A 6,000-nucleotide genomic window follows, 5' to 3' on the forward strand; every position below is an offset into this window, starting at 1 on the left:
AACAGGTGGAGAGCTGGGTTTGGCTGAGGTCTTGGGCCATTGTTTTCTGCTCAGGGTAGTGCCTGAATCAAATGACCCCTTGCTACCCAGACTTGGATAACCCTTGGGCAGGCTTGTGAGACAGTGCTTTCTTTAGTGCAGTATCTTTGAAAAGGTAGGCAGTAATATTTTTGCCTTATTTCCAAGTTTTAGGTCATGTTTTTTCTTAACAAGTCCTAAAATAAAAGGAAGACAAAATTTTCATTAATTTTCAATACGCAAAAATTTTCAGTGGTCTCCCTTTTTGATTACTATGTCAACAAGACAAGGAGAGTCGGTCTGTCTAGGAACATAGATTTTGCCCTGCCCTTCTGTTCTTACCCTATAAATCCCCCTCTGTTAACCTGTACCCTTGCTTTTCTGAAGATAATTATAAAGAACTAGGTCATCTTAAAACAATTCTGATTATGAAACAGTATGAAGGTTTCAACAGCTTCTCCCCTTTTGATAATCTCTCATAAATGTCTTCCCAGCTTCTAGGTCCTAGCCAACAAAGTACTGAAATGGTTATCACCAGTAGCTGACTATATTGGGTCTTGAGCAATGATTCTTCAGTGTCCTACAGTTCCCTTTTACTAAACATTTTATTTTTGAAGTCTTCTCCAAACCATTCCAGAATCATCAAATATTCAAGAGGAAGTATTCATACAAATGCATGAAATGTATCACCTCAACCAACTGCATCAGCTTTCCCACTGAATTGTTATATTTCTGTGCCTGGCCAGTGTGTCTGTCCTGGATGGGTACTACAAAATGGGCCCAAGCTGGCTGATAACCCATCCTTATCTGGAGTTATTAAAGCTGGCAAGTTTTCATGGCCTAAGAAACTCACATAACTCCCCACTACCTTATAGATATTTGGGCCAAAATAAAAATTCTAAATAACATGAAAGTGTACTTAGAGATCCCCAATTATGTGTTAATCAGATCTTTTTACAATACACCTGTATCACAGCCACAATGAGTAGGGACATTTTGGCCACTACTTTTGACAATGGATTAGAGTCCCATCCTGGCAGCTTAGTGAAAAAGCTAAAGTTCTATTAGCAAGCAGCCACTCTAGATTTAGCAGAACATTGTTGAAAAAATATCTGGGGAACAATAAGTAAACTAATTGTAATAATGACGGTAATACATTTTAAAAATTATTGCATCTTCAAATTCTCAGCTGGGCAAGCCTATGTCAGCATGAGGAAGCCAAAGATGTCTGAACTGGTATAAATTCGGGTTCAAAATTCACAATATCACCATTGTGCACAGTGTGGTCATTGGGAAGAAAAAAATTAACCCCAAAGAGACTCAATGCCCTTAATAAAATTGTGTCCAGAGAAACTTCTCCACAGGCAATTATCAGAATAATCAACTTCTCTTTACCCTGCCCAAGAAGAAGAAGAAAAAAAATGTACTGAAAAGAAAATAGTGGCTAGTGTTTATTAAGATAAGAAGCAAAAGATGTGCAAGTATGTACCAGGCCAGTCCTAAGGTAACATTCTGAAAAAAATTGAATATAATTGCAGAATATAATTTTGTCTGCAATCCAAGTTCTCTTAATACTCTTGGTTATAAATAACTGAACAAATTATTGATCTAAAAAATATAGCTATGTGTCTTGACTCTGACTACAGTATAGACCATGATGCCACATAAACATTAACGTTTTAGTAACTAGAGACTTAGATATTTTTGTCATAGAAAGCCTAACCAATTGAACCATTCTAAATATTTTTTTTTTTTTTTTTGAGACGGAGTCTTGCTCTGTCGCCCAGGCTAGAGTGCAGTGGCCGGATCTCAGCTCACTGCAAGCTCCGCCTCCTGGGTTTTACGCTATTCTCCTGCCTCAGCCTCCCGAGTAGCTGGGACTACAGGCGCCTGCCACCTCGCCCGGCTAGTTTTTTGTATTTTTTAGTAGAGACGGGGTTTCACCATGTTAGCCAGGATGGTCTCGATCTCCTGACCTCGTGATCCGCCCGTCTTGGCCTCCCAAAGTGCTGGGATTACAGGCTTGAGCCACCGCGCCCGGCCCCATTCTAAATTTCTTATAGGTTAGTACATGACTATTACTCTAAAATTTTAAGGAAGTAAGAACAAAAAACAAAGAAAAGTGTTCCATTCTCCCATTATGATAATGATAAACAAAATAAGTAGTATGTCACAGGTGAAGAAAATATTGCTGAAATCTGATTTTAAAAATGCATTTATTGCAGGTACTTTATAGAGGGAATTACAAGTGATATAGTAGCTTTTTCAAAAAATATTTACATCACATTTTAGGTGGCAAGTCCTTATAATGACCTTTAATGAAAGTGGAAATTATAAAGTATAACCTGGCATCTATGTTTTTGGTTGAGGAAAGAACCACATGCTTTAAAATGAGATAAGCAGGGTCAGTTTTTACAGTCTGCTTTAAAGTTGGTTTGCTCCAGATAGTTGGAATTTCCCATATGTTTCTTGTTGCAATAGAATCAAGTTCTCCTTCAGTTTTCTTTATTCATTCTTTCTATTCGAAGTCCCTTTTACCCTAGAAATAGCCTTCATTGCAAGTCACCTTGTCTTGTTTTCAAAGTTCACTTTAAATTGTATCTCCCCTATCATTTCTGAAACTCTACTGAAGATGACTTAAGTTGCATATAATTTGGATTTTTTGAAGTAAAATCTCACCAGTTTTTCACTTTTCTTAGATTAATTCTGCACATTAAAAGCATATTCAGGTCAACAGAATGGCCATCTACCCTGGAATCCCAGGATCTTCACATCCTATAAGGTAGGTATTATTATTTCTATTAAGGATAAGCAAAGTGCAAGATTAAGCCCTGAACCCTATACCTCCCTCAGTGAAAGAGAGAGTATGTTCAATCTTGCTCTAAAGAGACATGATTCTCAGCTTCTGTGCTTTTTATAGAAAAGGGCCAAAAAGTAATAGATACCCAGATGTATTTTAATATCACAGATGCAACATAATCTCTCCTTAGCATGTCAGGATCTAAGCTATGATGAGAGACCCATATAATGAGCTCTTATGTGACCCGCTGCTCTTTATTCCACTTTAAAAACTTAAGGCACACCTGTATACAGTGAAAAACATTAAAATGTAGGAAATAAGTCTAAGAGTATTGCTTTTCTTCTCTGCCAAATCCATATGCCGTCTGTACATACAATCCTAAAAACAAATCGGGAACAAAGTCATGTTTGTCTTCTGAGCATCTTCAATAGCAACAACAAAACAGCTAATACTTTTTAAGAGCCACATATTCTTCATTTAATCCTCACAGCTATTAATGTAGTTGCTATTATAATTTCCATTTTACAGAGAAGGGGAGAGAGATAAGTTGAATTGCTATAACTTCATCTTTTCTGCTTATTTGCCTCTCCCCAAAGCTTCCTTGTCTGTTTGGAATCTTCAGGACTTCCCTCTCTCTAGCCCATCAAAATGTCAATCCAACCTGTCAAACCTGTTAAGTTGCCAAAATCAGCTGAAAATGTTACCTCACCCAGGGGTTTATGAATTTTACACTATTAAGCCTTAAACTGAGATAATAAAATTCTAGGTCAGATGTGATGTTTGAGAAAGGACAAGTGTAGGTTTTATTATCACTATCATTGCATGAGGAACATGAGGCTCAGAGCATTTAAGAAGTCTTCTCAAATTTATGTAACTAAAGTAATTGAGATTCAGCCCTGAATCTGTCCTAATTGCAAAGTCTGAACTCTTGATTAATTATTATTTTTTCCAGTGTTGAGATTCAGAAAACAGCACCCCAAAAATGAAGGCCTCAGAAGCAGCCTCAAAAGCAAAAGGTTTTCTCTGACCTTCTCCTTCCTGTCTTTCACTCCCATTCTCCCCCTGATGCTGCCATAGAAACTAGAATCCTTCTTCCCCAAGGTAGATAATAGAAACCAGAAGACTTTTTCCCTAAAGCCAGCCATAAAACCTAAACATATTTCTCTAACCTTCCCTCTGCCTTTCTGTGTAAAAGATAAGAACCAAAAAATATGCAAACATGGCCATGAAGAAATTATCTGACCTATCTTGTTTGACTGTGGGTTATAAGACCCCCATTCCAGAGAGAGACCTGCCCCACACCCATAAGGAAGGAATGCTACACAGAGAGGCCAAGAAGAATCTAGACAGACAGCTTTGCTGGGTTTCCCTACTCAGTCTGTTAGCAGTATGTCATTCCCTTTTTGTCCAATCATATTTCTACGTGGCCGTCCATACTTTGTTGAACCTGTGAAAGGAATATAAATCATCTAGCCAAGGGTAAAAATTAGTAAGCCAAGGGAAAAGTCAAGCCGGGAACTATGTTAGGAAAGCCTGCTTCCCATTTTATTCCTGGATAAGATAGCTACAAATATAAGAAGCTACATACCTCCCTCACAATTTGCCCAAGGAAATTCATTGTGGACGAAAGACAGACAGAACTCAAAGTCATCCCTCTGAGGCTCACCTGAGACAAATGCATATCTGATTGCTTCCTCTGCCCTATTGTTTATGTAGAAATGCAAATTCATTGAACCAGACTAAATTGTGTATGCAGTGGAAGTCTGATCATGGACCTGAGGCTGTGTCACTGGTGCATCCTTAACCTTGGGCAAAATAATCTTTCGAAATTGACTGAGACCTGTCTCAGATATTTTGGGTTAACAAAGCTAATCATAAAAATGGGAAATTTTCCCTGGATCTTTGGGTCTTCATTCTGAAGGCTCCCGTGTGTTCACATGACATAAATTTTTATGCCTTTTCTCCAACAGGAAAGTTTCTCTACACCATCGTGTGCTGATCCTTAAACTTAGTGCTAAGAGAGAAAGATGTATGATCTATATACTTTCTGAGCCCTTAATAAACTCCTGATCTGGTGAGAGGAGTCAGAAAGAGAAGTCAAATATCATAAAACAACGTGATAAGGGTGAGGTTAGATACTGTGAAAACACAGAGCTGGGCACCTTTTAGAGTTTTCCTGGAGAAAGTGAGCCTTAAGGGATGAACTAAGAAATTAGAGAGGTGAGGGTTGTGTGTGTGTGTTGTTAGCGGGGAAGTTGGGTATGAAGGAAATTGAAGTGTAGGAGACAGTCATTTAGATAATTAATCATGTGGTCCATTAGTATTAAGAAAAATAAATTTGATTAGATTTGATTGTTAAGAAGTAGTTAGTGACCTTTATCCTGAGCAGAAACAAGCATTTGTTTCAGAGCCAGAAAAATAGTATGAAGGAAATGCCAAAGCCAGTGAGATGCCATTAAAATGACTTTAGAGTTGTGACCTCTTGGAAACATTAAAAGCAACCCATGATGTTGGTGGTGGTGACTTGTATCTACCCAAATCAGGCAATAAAGAAAGTGAGAAAGAATCACAAAATCACTTTGATGGTATAAACTTGAGGTCCCTGGTTGATGCAACAGTTATAAAAAACCTCAGAGGTCCCCTTGCAACACAGATGGAATCACTGAGGAAGCAGATCACTCTCAGGACCTGTATCTGGTCTCGCTCACATCTCTAACCTATATAGCCATATTGTGAGCATAAACACTTGACCCACAAAGCTCTGCTCATCCAAATCATAAATGATTCCCTACACTTGGATCAGGAAGGGGTGACCATCAGCCTGGTTTGGCTGGGATAGTCCTGGTTTATACCTACTGAAAATCAATTAGCAAGTTTTAATTATTTTTTGTGTTCCCCTTTTCCCTCTCAAATGTATCCCAGTTTAGAAGATACATTTCATGCTCACTCTAGGTAAGTGCCTTTCCACCATAGGATGGTTTTGAATTAAATATAGAAATGTTGAAATAAAGCCAACATAGCATTAATACCTTTGTGCTAAATTTAAAGAAAAACTCTGTTTCTTATTTAAAACTTTATACAGTATATAAAATACATAGAATTTCAGAGGTTATCTTCATAATTCCAATTGAATGTGCAATTGATTTTAAGTTTGATTTTAAGCCAAAAGGCAAAATAATTTG

This window comes from Rhinopithecus bieti, unplaced genomic scaffold (assembly GCF_001698545.2).
Source record: "Rhinopithecus bieti isolate Rb0 unplaced genomic scaffold, ASM169854v2 scaffold_1403, whole genome shotgun sequence".
Taxonomy (NCBI): domain Eukaryota; kingdom Metazoa; phylum Chordata; class Mammalia; order Primates; family Cercopithecidae; genus Rhinopithecus; species Rhinopithecus bieti.